The sequence below is a fragment of the Larus michahellis genome, chromosome 8 (assembly GCF_964199755.1).
Source record: "Larus michahellis chromosome 8, bLarMic1.1, whole genome shotgun sequence".
NCBI lineage: Eukaryota > Metazoa > Chordata > Aves > Charadriiformes > Laridae > Larus > Larus michahellis.
In genome coordinates, this window is record NC_133903.1 from 39,055,857 (window position 1) to 39,072,247 (window position 16,391).

The 16,391-nt window shown below is 42.1% G+C and overlaps 1 long non-coding RNA gene across 1 annotated transcript in view; it reads left to right on the forward strand.

Annotated features, from left to right (window-relative positions):
• Positions 1-7,240: 7,240 nt before the first annotated feature.
• Positions 7,241-16,391, forward strand: part of LOC141747795 (uncharacterized) — a 56,023-nt gene continuing 46,872 nt past the window's right edge. Inside the window, exon 1 of the long non-coding RNA XR_012588809.1 lies at positions 7,241-7,297. This is a non-coding gene — a long non-coding RNA (uncharacterized LOC141747795). The remainder of the gene's footprint in view (positions 7,298-16,391) is intronic.

Here is a 16,391-nt window from a genome sequence, read left to right on the forward strand (position 1 = left end):
CTCCTGCTCGGACTGTACCTGTCGCCTGCATCATGGGATAACCTACTGAGGAGGCCATAATTATGTTAAGAACTTCAGAAATCTGTCTCTGGCAAGGCGTTGTATACAGTTAATTGTAATTGCTCTTGTAAGCTTTCATTTATGGCATAGCTCTTTCATTCAAAGGTGAAAACCAAAAAGCTTAAATAAAAATTTACATCATAGGCTAAGAATACAAGATGTTGAAAGTCAGACCTCATACTTCTAGAGTGCATACTTCTTAGACAATATCTGGTAAACAACTGTGAACCAAGAACAAATTTTCTGTTCTCTCTTTTAGAAGCTGTAAGAGATCTTAATTACTGTGTTTATTTGAGTAATGACAAATAGTATGGTTACATGGACCCCAGCTACATTTTTATGGTTTTCCTCTGCTTTTATTGAGCAAAGACAAAACTGTGATACCAAAAAGCTAGGTAGTCATGCATTCATGTTTTTAAATATAAATGCGCATGTATAAACAAACACACATCATTCTGTTTAGTAGTGGAAGAACACAAGAAGGGAAAGTGCCAATGCATGTCTTAGAGGATAAATGCACGTGGACGTGAATAGTGCAGAAAGCATCTAGAGCATGCAAGCCAGTGCTCCTGCGAACAAGCTTTTTACATCTGGAAGATACGACTCAATTGTGCTCTCTTTCAAACTCTTAAAGGTCTGTGTTCCCTTTGCTTAGTTCAGGCAATTAGGGGAGCCATGTGCTTCCTGTATTGTCACTGGAGGCAGGCAGTCCCTGAGGCTAACTCAGCACACCCTGCCTGTGTCCCGTATGGGCACTGGGGAGCAATTCCGTTCCTAACTGAACGCCTGCAGTTGGCCGGGATGAATCTGGGTGTCCGTCTTCTCTAGACGGCGTTGTTCAGGCTGGGGAGCAGTTCTTACAGAAATCATGTAATTGAATGGAAACCAACTTATAAATTCTCAGAGCTTATGTGTGCTGGTGGTGCCAGTGTAGAAATACGATGATGTAAATTTATTTTGACACAATCAATGAAGGTAACAGCTACATGGAAGGAGGCTAGAGGAGATCAGGGTCACTGCCATGCAGGTATGTAGCTTCTGTTTCTAGGTGGGATAACTCAAGTGTTGCCTCCTGCTTACAAACCTTTAAGAAGATTTTTCACAGCATTGAAAGAAACCAATGTGTGTGTAAAACTGGAGGCACTTGCCAGCATCGAGGCTCAGTGCCACATCTGAAGGAAAAAAGAGTTTATTGTTATTCGGAGTCCATATTTCATTTCTAGAGCAAACTAAAGGCCAGGTTCTCAGCTGGTATAAATCTGCTCCTTTGACTTCACTCAAATTCTATCTGTTTACACTAGCAGAGCATCTCTCAAGTGTATAAGCTGTTCTTTAGCACTGAATAACAGAAATATAATCTGGCAAGCAGCCAGTTTGAACAGCTGCCAGTGCACTTCAGATCCAAAGATGATTAGTTGAACCCCAGCTTTTCCCTCCTTCTTTAGACTTTTATTGAAAACAGGACCTATTCCCTAGTCTCTCAAGTCATACTTGCAACTTCAGTTCAGCACACTACCCACTTTCTCCAAACATCTGAATTTCGCTCTGCAGCTGTAAAGCCTTTTTCCTCAACTCTAATCAGCATTAAAAGCTCTTATTTCCAAACGAAGTTCTGACAACCGCGGTGCTGGTCCTTCTGTTTGCATTTAAGTCAAGAAGGCTCACATTTCAAATCAGTCAGTGCAAAATGCCATACGTATTTTTAAAAAAAGTATGCGTTCCAAAGAGGGTGTGCAAGGTAGCAATGCACTAGAGCTATTCTGCTTTCAATGAATTTGTGTAAGTTTTACTATAAAAACCCCCCAAAGAAGGTTGAAGCAGGTGTTCTGGGCAGCGCACATTCAAACATATGGATAATGTGTTCATTAGTCACAGAGATACTCCACCGCAAAGCCCACAGGCTCTATCTGACACTGCAAAGCCCTTGGTGGTTCTGTACCTGATCACAGCACACAGGTAGGACAACACTTGAGATCTCTTCAGTCTCGGAGTGGTTGTGGGCTTGCCCAGACAAGTACACCGTGATATACTTGACATGTTGTCTTTCAGGGGCAACGTCAGTCTCATAAATGGAGAGAAACGCTGCTGATGAGCAGAGGACTGGGCTGTGTTTCCCAGGTGCTGGCACTTCTGAACTTGTGAAGCCAAACAGCTTCCAGCCTGCCGATGGGCTTGCTGCTGACAAGGGTGAAGGCCATCAGTGGGCCACTGCTGCACTTGTGTCTCTGTTCTAAGCAACACTTGGTTAGGCTTCCAGGAAAATGCTAGCATTAGTCATATGTGAATCAGCTGTAACTATCCCACCCATTATAAGCCCTGTTTCCAGATGTTTTTAACTGGCAACTACTTTAAAGCTTGTCCATATTCTGGCCAGGACTGGGCTAGTTAGCACTGCATGTGTTGAAGCCCACTCACTAGTGAGGCTTGAAAAATGTTTAATTGATCTGAATTTTCAGGAGGGTTTATTTCTCCTTTTCCCTTGAGCTTGTTGCCATTCCTGCATTGAGTGCTGCCCCTTCACGCCTCTGAGCATACTTTTTGGACAAAACAAGCACATCCCTACCTTGACATTTTTGGCTTTGTCTTCTGGAAGTGAGTTTGTAAGTTAGGTGACCTCACTGGAGACAAAGAAGTAGCATGTGGCATTTGAGCTCTTCAGCATTAAAGAAATATTTCCAGAAAACAGACTGCAAATAACACATAAACTGCAGCTTGCATTCAGGGCTCATCAAATGCCTTGAAATAGCAACCAAAATAGTAAAATCAGGCACTGCTCTTAGACAAGTAGTAGGTAGTGAAAAAAAAGCTATATGGGATAAATATGTTGATTGTGTCAAACTCTTTGGGCAAGATTTTAAGTTTGTGGAAAAAAGTTACTGTCCAGCCCTATAAATACAGACAAGTGAAGCTGTTGCACAGTGCTAAAATAAATTTTTAAGGAATTAGAGTAGTTCTTTTATCAGTCATCAAATTTGAGGAAACCACTCTTCATGTACCGCGGGCCATGCTTTCAACATACCCTGTGATTCATCATCCAGGACTAAGATATTTCAGGGATACTCTGTGAACTTCTCATCTTTCCTAGGACAGACTTCCATAGAAGTGCACACTACATGACCCCTGACAAAAGGCTTATACAACATGTGATTCAAACTGAGACTTGATCAAGTCTTTCATGGGAAGTCTTGCATTTTTCCTGAAACTTTGCTTTATTATCCCAAAGACTTCTAGTGCTAAAATTAAGCCTATTTTAAACTGCTTTACTGAATTACCTCACACAACTTTATGCCTCTGGCTGTGAACTCAGACACGTACTGGCAGCCAGCTGAGGAAATGTCACACCTTTGTTTTATTCTTCTAACGTCCTTGATAACTTCATGTGGATGTCACCGGGATAGTAAAAACATGCTCATGGAAGGGTTGCCCATTTCTTTTTTCTTGAGGAAGGTTGGTTGATCAAAGCTAGCATATAAATCTTGCAAAAACATCAGGTTTCACTCTCCATAACATAGTAACAAGAATCTTTCATTGGTGATGCTAATTAAGAAAAACATTTCTCCATGGCAGTGGTTTTCCTTTGATGTTCCTATCAGGCCAATGCAAACAGGCAAGTGCCAGAGAGCTGAAGATGTATTGCTGACTAGTATGTCAGTAGTATCTAATACTGCGGGGCTGTTTTCTAATCAAGGCACGTGGGGGTTTGTGTATAAATTTTTGGAGTTCTAGTGCAAATTTCTCACGTAAATCTCTCTCCTGTAGACCTGTTGAACAATTGGCTTTTTACTGTTGGTGTCTGTTTATGTATCTTCCTCCTCTCATAATTTGAGTTTGGTTTGCAATAAAAGCAGCTTGTGCTTATTTCCTTTCTTTTTAAATCCTGATAGGGACAAATAGGTCTTATCAGCCTTTTTTTTGTTAGTTTTTGTTATTTCTGCATATTCCGGGTACTGCAATACTGTGGAATTAGCTTTAGAATGAAAGGTTAACATTGTAAATTAGACATAAAAAGTAGCTATTTATGTCACTTTGCCTGCATGTCTGAGACATATGGAGGTTTGATGTAGATTTTGTAGCAGAGAATTAGTTCTGATTTCTGTGACACAACTCCTGATTTCTACCTGAGTAAGTCAGGTTCTGGTACCCAGACACAGGAAACTCAGAGCAGATCTCGATAGGTCTAAATCCAGGGGATTGGGAACATATTATTATATTGCTTGAGATTTATACAATCTACTTTAAGCCCTTTGGGGACAGCTCTTATCTGCTCTGTTTCATTTAGGCATCAGTTCTGAAGAATGACGTTCCCCAGCCAAAATGCCACTCAAGGCAGATAACCCTGTACTTCCTATGGAGCGACGTAAACCACTCTGCAGGGCACAGAGCAGTGCAGAACCCAGCTCTGACAGTAACCCTGCCAAGCCATTTAACTTTCTCTGCCTCACTTTTCTTTCACATGAGGCTTTCACATCCACTTTAGCACATTAAAGATGACGCATGTCTGAGAGCTGACATTCGAGAGGGGAGGTCTCTGTTCTACTTTAACTATTTCAGCAATCTGCAGTAAAACGTGAAAGGTTAAAACACTTTGCTGTGTTTTCTAACTTTTCTTGCTGAAAGGCATATTTTGCCAGGTGCAAAAAGATATAGTCCTTCACTATATTTTTAAGGCATTACATCAAGAAAATTCCTCTAATTTTTTTTAAGTGCGGATTTCTTGTTCCTATTGTTAATTTGTTTTCCCTATGCTATCTGCAAAGGTAAAACAGTGAAATACTGTTTCCTACTGCAGATAACGCCGTGAATTAGAAATAAATGAGGCAATTCTATCACTAACAACAGATATGTCCATGAAGAAGTGGAACTCGAGAGCTCATATTTTATAGGCACAATCCCTTTATTGACAAAGTTGACTTTTTTATTAAATACTGTTCACTTGTAAATGCATAAGCTACATTAAAGGATAGTACGTAGGATTTAAGAGGCTGTTCTTCCTCTTTTCTGCTCCCAGTTATCATCCGGTGTGTTTACAGCATGGCGCATCTGTCACAATATGTATAATTTGTGGAAGAGTGAATCTGCATGAGTGTTAAATGCCAGGCTGTGAACTAAACACTCCAGGAATGGGAGGCATCATGAAGGGAATCATGTGGTGGGGAAACATAGTTGTCCAGGGTAAACTTGAAACAACCGTGTTTTGTTGACTCAATGTTTCAAAACTGATTTCATGTTCTGAGATTACTTTGGCTCTGGGAGATGAATACCATGCCCTGTGTTATTTAATAAGCTTTTCACTCTTGTAGAAGAATGTTCTGTAGATGATGGACGTAGAAAATATCCCAGCTTAATATTTATTAAGTTGATTTGTAGGTCAAGAGAGCTAGTCTAATAATCATCATAGATGATTAAAGGATGTTGAAATACACTGGATCCCGCACTTCCACCGAAGCTAGTTTATTTTAAAATCCCTCATACTGAAAGGATGAATGTTGTATCACGGCCGGGTGAATCACACCATCCAGTGAGGCATTCGGTACAAAGCACCCTCCTATTTAGAGACCTGTGTGACCGCAGCCGGCGCCTCTGGTGTGGCCAAGGGTCAGAACCGCTCTTCCCAGCTCCCAGGCTGAGGCTGACCACCAGGTTCGGAGCTGGGATACCTCGCTCTGATCCTAACCTCTCTCTGCTCTGTAATTTGGATAAACAGTTTTCTTTTTTTGTCCCCCTGTTTTCTTTGCCCAGGCTTTGTCTGCAGGAAGTCTGAGCGTTTGGCAGTAAAATCTGCCTTTCCCTTTGCGGAGCTTTGCTAGGAACAGGGGGTACTCTGACCCCTTGGGATTTGTTGGACTCCTGCCCACCATCCCCTGCTGCTGTGACAGGCTGGACTGTCGTGCAGCAACCTTATTGCTCCTGCTCTGGGACATCTTCCTCCGTCTCTAGCCAGACATATCCAACCCATGGAAAGGGCTCCCTCCATAGGCTCTCTTCTCCATTTTGAATTCTTCCCGCTGTGTACTCCACTCAGACTGGAGAGCAAGCGCACACAAATAAACAAGCGTACTTAACAGTGAAAAAGCCACTGAAATTAGTGTGAGAACTTGGAAGAAGTGGCAACGGGCAGCTCAAACTGTTACAGAGATTTCTCGGAAATGCAGATTGCTTCTTGAGACATTAATTTTGTGTGAAATGATTAGTGTACGCTGGGTGCGTTATGGAGGCGACTCACTCGTTGCATGGGTGCGGGGGGGGGGTCAAAGAGGAACAAGAGAATTTGGCTGCATCCCTGCAAAAAGCTTTGAGTTTTCTTTACTAAACTCTCTGAGGGATTCCTCTCTCAACTTTTCAGAGAAATCCTCTCATGCTATTATCAGTCTAAGGATGATTTTACTTGCAGAGGAAGACATTTTCCCATCTGCGCAGCCAGCTTGGAATAAGGGTTACAAGGGACATGAGTAAACAGCAAAGGAAGGAGAGGTGGAAAACAAAAGAAAGATTAATTAAAATCAGAACTTCCAATATATTGCAATTTATGGTTGTTTGGGGTTGTATAAATACTCTGCTACAATGTAGTCATCCAGATAGTATCCTAACAGAAATCCATTTAGTCAGTTAAATCAATAGACACAAGAGTACGGTTCATGGTTTTTTTACTTAACTCTCCCATGCTGAGAATGCACTAACGTTCATGTTTCTAGTAAAGTATCTATTTACATGGAATATTATATTAATAAATCTTACTTTACTTTTTGATCATGGCAATAAAAACCTATTGCCCCCCAAAATTTGCTGTGCACAGCAACCTTTACTCAGAGAAAGGACTGTCTCCAGGGAGGAGAGCACTTTACCTCATTTGAATTGTGACTTAGGTGGAATAGGATTACATAAAAGCATTCTAATGCTTCTCCTTCCTCATCAGGTGGGCTCGTTGAATTGACTTGAGATTTTGGTGCCAAAAGAAGTGTTTTGGTTTTGATCGACTTAAATTAGATTTCTCCTATGTGCCTTCTGTTGCTGTTACAGCCAGCACAGCTGAGCACAGCTTATTTCCCCAGCTCTGCAGGAGGGTTTGTTAAGTGAACATCAGGGGGTCAACTGCCTACACCTGCCACCACCCGGGGGCGTGGTCTGTGGGTGTCCCAGGTGGGGCTGTTGCCTGGGGACTATTGCCTGGACCGGAGTGCGGGGGGAAGGAACTGATTGCATTTGGTGTTGGAGCCTGCTCTGAGCTTGCTAGACAAAGGTAAGATAGCTTGAAAAAAATAGCGTGTTGGCTTTTTATTTTTGAAACAAGGTCTTTGAACCTAAAATTGTAGAGGTACAGTGAATATGAATCTTACAGTGATTTTGCATGTGAATGTAAAGTTATCCAATGGTAGGGAGGGGAAATGAGCCCTTGAAATGCATTTATTCAACTTTTGTCAGAAATAATGTATTAAAGTTAATTTGAAAGACTGTGGATGGATTTTGCAAATGCTGAAATGGAGGGATTGCTTTAGCTAACATATGGAAAATATTTGTCGACCTTACACAATGGTGATATATAAGAGTAAACAGAACGTCAGATAAGCATTGCATTCCTTTATTTTCACTTAAGACTCAGGAAAAAATATATGCCTCTGCTAGCAGGGAGAGAGGAATGGCTCAGTGTTTGAGGGCAAACTGATCTGGGGAAAAATGTGCCTGTTAAGCAGAGTGAAACATCAGTTTTAAAATCCTTAATAAGTTCAAATGTCAGGATATCTCCTCTGAGGTCTGTGCAAAAACTGGTTTTTGTGGAGTAGGAGCTTGGCCTATGATTCAATTTTCCATCCACTTCCATTTAACTTGTAACTGAAAAGGAAAACATCATAATGACTTCCATTCTGCTCACTGTGGCATGGGAGGGTGGGGGGATGTCTGTGCAGGCTGGGGGGCGGGGGGCAAGACCAGCCTTAACTCTGCCAGCTGTTAGTTAAGGCTGCCAGCCAGTGAGTTAAGGCTGCTCTTCCTTTCCTCAGCCACCCAAGTAATACCAAAGGATTTCGCATGGAAGCAAGTTCCTGGGAGACTTGAAAGCAGCAGGGTCTCGCTGTGTGGCAGCTCAGCCAGAGGGAGCAGACCATGGTATGCATCACTAGCAGTGCCTCTGGCTCCTGCCCCTCATAGCTGTGAGCTGAAGGCAAGGCTTGGGTACTGAACTCGTCTTCCCAGAGCTGAGACCAGCTGCTTGGGCTTAGGTGTGGTTCCATTTTCCTGTGGTTTTATACTATTTCAGTGTTTGTATTAATGCACAAATCTCTATTTTCCCGCTCCCGAAGCTCCTAGGGATTCCCTGGGAGCATTGCAGTGGAACAGCGCTGTGCTGTAGCGTCTGAGCAGTGACCGGGGCCCAAGCATCCTGGGGTCATTGCCCAGGAGGAGAAAGGCAGGAGCACGCTGACAGCCCGAATGGGATACAGCACAGCTGGTGCTGACCATGCTCTGCCTTCCAGCAGCCAAAGCGATTCCAACAGGCTTACAATGTGCACTCGAGTTACCAGAGTTTTGCTGTAGATTTATTAGTATGGAGCAGGGTTCTATACACATGGTTTCTCATCCACCTCAAGTGGCAGGAGGCTGAACTGGTGATTATTATTTTTTAATTTTTTTTATTTGAAGGCATAAAAGATAGTTGGCTTTCTAACAGAGGCGATGTTGCTAATATGTAGGAAATTCAATACATTGCTAACTCAGTGAGGAAAAAATACAACTTTGAACAAGTGTGTTACTAAACTAAGAAATGTTGGCTTGTGTAAAATACTGGTGGTTTGAAACAATGAGACTTAAAAATGTTGCTGACCTAAGGATTTTCTTTTACTGTTGTTTCTTTTGGATATGCTTAATTGTTTATCTAAGCAACCCTGGTCATTGAATGAGGTTTCAAGAGAAAAGGTAAATAGAGGAAAGAAATTAATACAGGCAAATACAAATAGCTTCTGCTGTAACAACTACACTTCCTTCATTTTTGCAACTCTCAAACTATACTAAAATGTATTTATTCAGTCAACTTTTCCATGTTTCTAAAAAGAGCAATATCGAGACTACTGATCCATACAGAAATGCTTAGGAAGTACCTAAGATTTGTTAGTTTTGGCACAGGCCTGCAAAGGCAGTCTAATGTCATCATGTTTGAAAAAGGAGGACAGTGGCAAAGGGTGATTCAAGTGCAGCATAAACTTGGTTAATTTACAACATGATCTTGGTTTTAATAAAGGCCAGGGGAATTGGTACAGAGTGCTGGCAGAAAGTCTGAGGCAAAATCAGATTTAGCTGTAGATACCAATATGGAAGCGTAGCCAATAATTGCCATTGCTACATTTATTTATTGCTGCTTAAGCTTTTTAAGATGACTAAATCTGTATGTTGGGGTTTTCTTGTTTTTTCTTGTTTTGTGGGGGTTTCTGGTGTTGGTTGGATTTTTGTTTTGTTTTGTTTTTTAAAGGCCAGTCTGTAACTGTGTCTGAAGTGCTTTTTATATGACTGTGGTGTCTTGATCTGCTTTAGGTTCCACTAACAAACATGCACCAGATCACTTGCTGCTCAGTGCTCACTCACGTCAGTGCTGGGTCCAAAAAGAACCAGCTGTGAATGCATCTGAGCTGTCTGATACAGCTCCAAGTCTGGAAAAACTAATTCCTCCCTCTCTATGCAGACAGTGTTGTGCAATGGCCTGAGCTCACTAAATACTTCTGTTGAACAATGGAAAGTGACTTAGGTACGGCATCTGCTTTAATGGCAAGTGACTTGTTGAGGCAATACATGTTTGGGTTTGTTTTGTTTTGGGGTTTCTTTCCTTCTTTTTTTTTTTTTTTTTGCAACCTATGCTCTTTTCTTACCAACTAACTTTTTTATGTTGATGGAGTTACAAGACCTTGGTACAACCATGCCATCTTGGCCACTATTTCTGTACTATTTTGCCTGTTAACTAGACATTGCTTTATGGCGGACCTCCAGGAATCAGGTTAATTCTATCCCTGCTGTACACGCAAAACCAGGGTTACGGAGTTTCTGGTTTCTGCTTACAAACTGCTTTGAGGAAATGTTTTATAAGACAGATTTCCTAAAGATGTTAAATGGTACCATGAACTAAGGTGCCTAATTATTAAACCATATGGAAAATCAAATGATAAAGCAAGAAAAACAACCTGGGCACGTTGGTATGTGGTATTGTAATGTTTCCTGCAAGTGGTGAGCTTGGCTAGCAAGATTTCTATCGTCATCCCTTTCCTGTTCTAGCCCCTATATCCCTTGGCTCTGTAGTGTTCTTGCAGGTGTTGTTTGTTGCAAAACACATCTAACCCCCAAGGAATCTTCACGACTACTTCTCAACATACAATGTGCTGTTTGTTCCAACTGATCTCTATTTCTGCTATTGGAGTTAGAAGTTTAACATAGTTTTTCTTCAAGAGGTTTTTGCCAGCTGCCTTAGTTATTTTCGTGTTTACAGGTCTGCAGTTGTCGCAAGCATTAACAGTATTGTTTGTTCCCTTTCCTTCTGCAAGTAGTCTGATGTTACACAGAAACACCATCTCACCCACTTTCCTATTTTAGGACTCCAGCAAGCATTGTAGCATTCCTAGGCTGTTTCTTCTCTGGAGCCCTACTCCAGCATCAAAGAAAAGGGTCCAAAATGAGGGCTGGTGGATAGAAGCAGTTAATGCGTTCAAGTAGTACAGCATTAATATTTGTGCTTTAACTCCATAAAATATTAATGCTAAGACAAGAAAACAGCCACAAATACAGTTTACAACAGCACTGTGCTTACAGCTTGCAATGCTAGCAGGCTGCAAGCTGGTCTATCTTTGTAAGCAAATGGATATTATAGTTTCTCATCTCCTTTCCAGGTAGTCAAGATGGGGAAATACAGCCTATACTCAGGGCCAGGATAATGTGCTCCAGAGTTGGTGGAACTGCCCTGAGATTAGCAAGGACCACAGGCTCACAGCTGGGGACTAGCTTGTGTTTGACAAAACTAATTAATAAAGTGAAAAAGAGCAGTAAGAATCAGGTCTTGAAAAAACTCCAGTGATCTTGGGCATTGTGGCTAAGATGAAGCCCAGAGTTACGGGCAGGGTAAGAAATGAAAAAAGTCAGGGGCTCCAGGTAGTGTAGAGTCAAAAAGTGGCTACCAACAAAGGAAGGGTCGGCTGCATGACGACTTTGTCCTTGACAATATAGGGAATGACTGGTGGATGTGGAAAAAGGTTCAGTCTATTTCTAGTATTATACTTGAGTTTAGGGTTATCAGAGAGACAAAACCCAGGCAAACACTAACCCAAACCTGAACCTTAATCCCGGTTGTGAGATGAGCCCTAACCCATGACCCCCAGTTACGGCCCAGAGGAATAAGATGCCAGGGATCGAATGTTTGCACAGCACACCCTTCCCTTTGGCAGATGTTAGGTGCCCCACTCCACCTGGTGCTCCTAACCCTAGGAGTTCTTACTTACCCTAATACTAATCCCAGATGTTGGGTGATCAGTATATGATCAGTTATGGCCTAGACAAATATGCCAGGAGTTAATTTTTTGTGTGGCTGACTTATTCTTTTGGCTGTCCCTTTGCATTCTGGCCCTACCTGGAGCTCTGAGCTGTGTCTCTCTCCTAGCCCTATGTATGGGCTGAACGTTAACCCATGACCACCAGGCATAGCCCAGAGGTCATGGCTGAAATCCTTGTGCAACCCAACACTTGCTTTGGCAGCCCTTTTTAATCCCACAGCAGATGGAGCTATTCTTTCAAACTAAAGAGCAGATTAGGTGGTAATTATCCAGCCCTGATTACATCATGTATCTAAGAACAAGTACATTACAAAGGAAATATAAGACAAGAAGTGCCTCTTCACCAGGCCCATCATCCTTGGCAGGCAGATAGCTTCTATATTGGTCTGTACCGAGGCTTGTTGTAGCCAACCTACTCGATGGAGCCTCTACCAAAACCTCCCTCTTGTGGTCACACTTCATGTTTTTCTCAGGCACAGGGCAAAGGGCCTCTCTGGTAGGGCAGTTTGGTATGTCCTTTCTTCAAGGCCGCAGTTTCAGAAGGTTGGATAACTGTAATATTTCAAGACTCTGATTCTGTGCTCAACGGCTCCGTTTTACATGTAGCCTTTCACAAATGATTGCTACCCAAGCCATTTAGCTAGGGACAGAATTACTGTCAAGCCCATGGAAATACACTAACGAATGTAATGCTGACCAAATGTCTAGTACATCATATCACAGTTTTGAGAACAACCACAAGGTAAAATACTCATTCTTTGGCAAGGGGAGATCTCAATTAGGAGGTGCCAAAGGAATTCACAAAGCTTTGGAAAGCTCTACGTATCCCTTCCTCTAGGGAAAGGGGGAACTCGAACATTATTTCCTTGGCTGCTCACAGCTGAAAATGAAGGCTGGAAACCCATCAGGGACACAAGAATTTCAGCACAGTTTTGTTGCCACAATTAGCGTTCTGTAGAATATTGATTCTGAAGCCATTGAGCTTGTTCTCAAGAGTCTGTTCTGTAATTTATATTGGAGTGTTTGCATTTTATAATCTAATTGGAGTTTGCAAGATTCTCATGCATGCTGATTTATAAAAATCAAGGCTACATACTAAGATTTTTAGATCTCTACTGTGCTAACACAGATTAGAGAAGGGTGTATTCAACAGTCCAGTCACTGTTAACTCAAGGACTAGCAGACCATGCTACCTGGCCTTGGATGAGGCAGCTAAGATCCATTAAGATATAGAAAGTCATTAACAGCAGCTTCTCCTTGTAGTGTCCCTGAGAAAACAACTGCTAGAAACAAATGCTGATGTGAAAAAGTACATTTTGTTCAGCAATTTCCGTTAGTACTGGACTTACTGTACTATTAGTATTATTGTTTGATAGTTTAGGAATCTTCTCCTGCCTCGGGTGGTATTTGGTGTAAGCACAGGTGCGTTGCAGAACGATAGTGTCTAAACCAGCAGTGTCTGAATCCTCATACCATCCCTGTTGGTGACGAAATTTACTCTACCTTGGCAAATAAAGTGGATCACAGGTCTGAGGATCCTTAAGTATGTTGTACAGGACTCTACTCATCTCCTTTGGTGTGGGCACTTGTGTATGTGAGGTGTCGCCATAGCCTGTGCACCTCCTCCCAACGTCCATCTCCGCCTCTGTCTGTGTTTGGGTAGAAGGCTGAAAGGATTTTATTTTACCAAGAAAGGAAATTCTGGTGGTTTGGGGAGATTCAAAATGTACTCTCCGCTGCAGCTCCATGGAAGAGTTGTCATTTTCTGTGTTGGTGAATTAGCCAAAACTAGCACCAAGAACTGGTGGAAATGAATTATCCCAGCTAACTGGGGAAGGCAAGTTCTTTTGTTTGATTAGCTGTGAGCATTTGTCACATCATTCCCTCTCACTTTTTTGTCCCTAGCTGCGTCCCTCAGGTTTCCTGCTCTTAATTAGACTTATTTCCCCGTACTTCCAGCTATATTTTCTGCTGACCTGTCTGTCTTTTTTCTTTTTTTTTTTCTTTCTTCCCACAACACCCCCTTGCTTTCTATCCTAATGACCCATTAGATATAACATGCAGATAACACTACATTTTTAGGCTTTCCAATCGCATCTATTAAAAATCTTGTGATTAAATTGGAGATCGTGCACTCAAGGTTGCTGAAACTTTGTGGTGCAGGGTTTGCAGCACAAAGCTCAGAGAGAGCAAGGTACTCTGGGTACTTCTAGTAGGTTGTCTAGTAGGTTTTGAAGCCCATGCCAAAGTGTGTGCTAGGAAAGAGAAGTTACTGTTATCCCGGTTAGCTGGCTTAAACTTGGCATGGATTTCTGGTCTCTTATCTACATAGCAGTTACTATAGAATTAACCAAGGCTTCTCTGCAAGGATAGCTACAAACTTAAGTTATTCTTTTTAATGAAATCCAAGGTTTTTATTAAACAGGTTCCCCAGGAAACAATTGAAGACTCGTGATAAAATCACAATAGTTGCCAACATGGACTTAAAACAAACTCTTAATTAGCATGTGTTGTGTCCCGTCCCCCCATCCCACCCAGCTCCATCCGTCCATGTCCCCCTCCCCGCCACTTTATACAGCAGAAAGTAAAGCTGGATGCCATTTCTGCTCTGGGGGTGTGTGTGTTATGTCTATCCAAAAGCTTTACAAAGAGGAGGTTTTCCGTGCTTTCTCTTTCAAAGCAATTTTGGATGTGAACAGTCCATGATACTCAATTTCCAAAGTCAAATCTCCAGGATAGCGCACAATATGTAACCTCTGTTTATGACAGTCACTAATTTGCTTCTTTGCTGATTTATATCCTACTTGAGTGAATAATGTCTTGTAAAAAAAAATTGATTGGCGGAATGTTGGTTGTACTTAACCTCTTGTGTTTCTGAGGATGTTGAACTGTTAGCGATGCTGGGAAGCAGTACAAGTTAGGCAGGAACTGGTATTTCATCATGTTGCTATGGTGGTATGAGCTTGCTGACACGGTCTGCGATGATGGATCTAGACAGTTGGCCTTGGAGAAAGTCTTGCCTGTTTAAGGGCTAACATAATGAGAGGAAAGATAGCTGTCATGCCTCCAGACCGTTTCTGTATAAGAGAAACAGACCACTGGACTGTTTTGCTAGTTAGGGTGGAAAGTGTGTTTGGTTTATGTCTCATATAAATAATAAAAGTAATAAAAAGACACAAATACCTCACTGCAAACGAAGCGGTCCGGAACAAATTGAAGAGAAAAACAAATAGCTGACCAAAGCACATTAACCACTCAGACTGAAATCTGACTTCAGCCTGCAATAAAAAGGCTTTATTAGCCTCTACGCTTGAAGTACTCAGTTGATTTAAGCACCTAGGCTTTTTTCCTGCTTCTGGCAAAACAAGAACCGATGAGGATAATAGTGTTCACGAGTGTCACTAGCTGGGGAAGAGGAGGAGGAGAAGGGTGCCACTTGTTCGCTCTTGTCTCTGCCCAGGAGACCAGCCAGTGCCTGCTCTGTTAGAAGACACTGGCAGGAGCATGTGTTTCCTTGGCAGAAATGCAACTTGCTCTATCCACGCAAAAAAAAGTACACAATGTCCTTTTTCCTCAAACGCTGGAATTGAGCATAATGCCATTTCCTTGCTCAAACATCCAAGCCTGCCTTCCAGTGAGTGCCATGCCTGGTTCCTGGCCACTGGCTGGGCTGGGGCTCTGCCTCCCTCCGCAGCGCAGGCTTCCACAGCTGCAACCCGCCAGTGCCCCGGCCTCCTGTTTGTGCTCCGTCTCCAAGGGAACTGCTGAAGCCAAATAGTTCAGATTCAAAAAGTCCAAGCCTTGCCGTCTATCAGCCTATATCCTGGGCAGCGGCTTCTGGTTTCTGTTTCTCCAAAATGCAGAGCTATTGAATTGCTGGTTTATTTAGCCCAAAGGCCATTTTCTGATGTCTTATAGGTACCTGAAGTCTGTTGTCATCTCCTCACATAGTCTTTTATGGAAGATTTTTCTTGGCAATGGTCAACTGTGTTTATGAGGATCAATTCATATTTAGGTGATGCTATTTTCTAAAAGAGACTTGATCTTTAAATGTGGTTTGTTTTGGGTTTTTTTTTCTCTGTGCATCATTCACAAAGGTCTGCCTTGTTCACTGCTCAGGAAAACACTGTAGACACCTTCTGCTGATATAAGGTGCCATTAGCAGAAGCCTATCAAGTATACCAGCCAACAACAGGGGTTCTTAAGTCCTTAGAAAAGATTATAATGGTTATTGTACATATTTTAGTGATTACTACATTTCTGACCTTTATTAGGTGATTACTTCACTTGCAGACCAGCCATGCTGCGCCGATGTGGCGCGTAGGGACTATTTGAACACAGTTTAGAGGGACAGGAAGGCAGAGGGGAGTACAGTGGAGCTGTCTGTTTGCTCTAGGATAAAATTTATTAAAACTAAAATCCAATCACTTATAAGCACTTGATTTTGAAAGAAGCAACCTGGGTTATTCTGGGGAAGGAGTGAATTTTTTGGTCCAAAAAAAGAAGCAGACAGTTTTCAAATCCCTTGGCTTGATGCATCTTGCGACAGTTGGGTGACACTGAAGGGTGCCCCGCTGGCTGTGGGTGCTGATGGAGAGAAAGCTGAGACTGAGCAGACTACCAGGATTTGTCTGAAGACATTTTTTCCAGATACCAGGAACTATAATCTTTCCTGGCTTCCTTGAAATGCTGAGTGCTAAAATAAGTGCAGTAGATGGAAAAACTGAAGGAGAACATACAAACAACAGATCAAATGGAGTGAAGGCACAAACTTTCACATTTAAGGATTCCTTCAGAAATGCAGAATTAGATTAA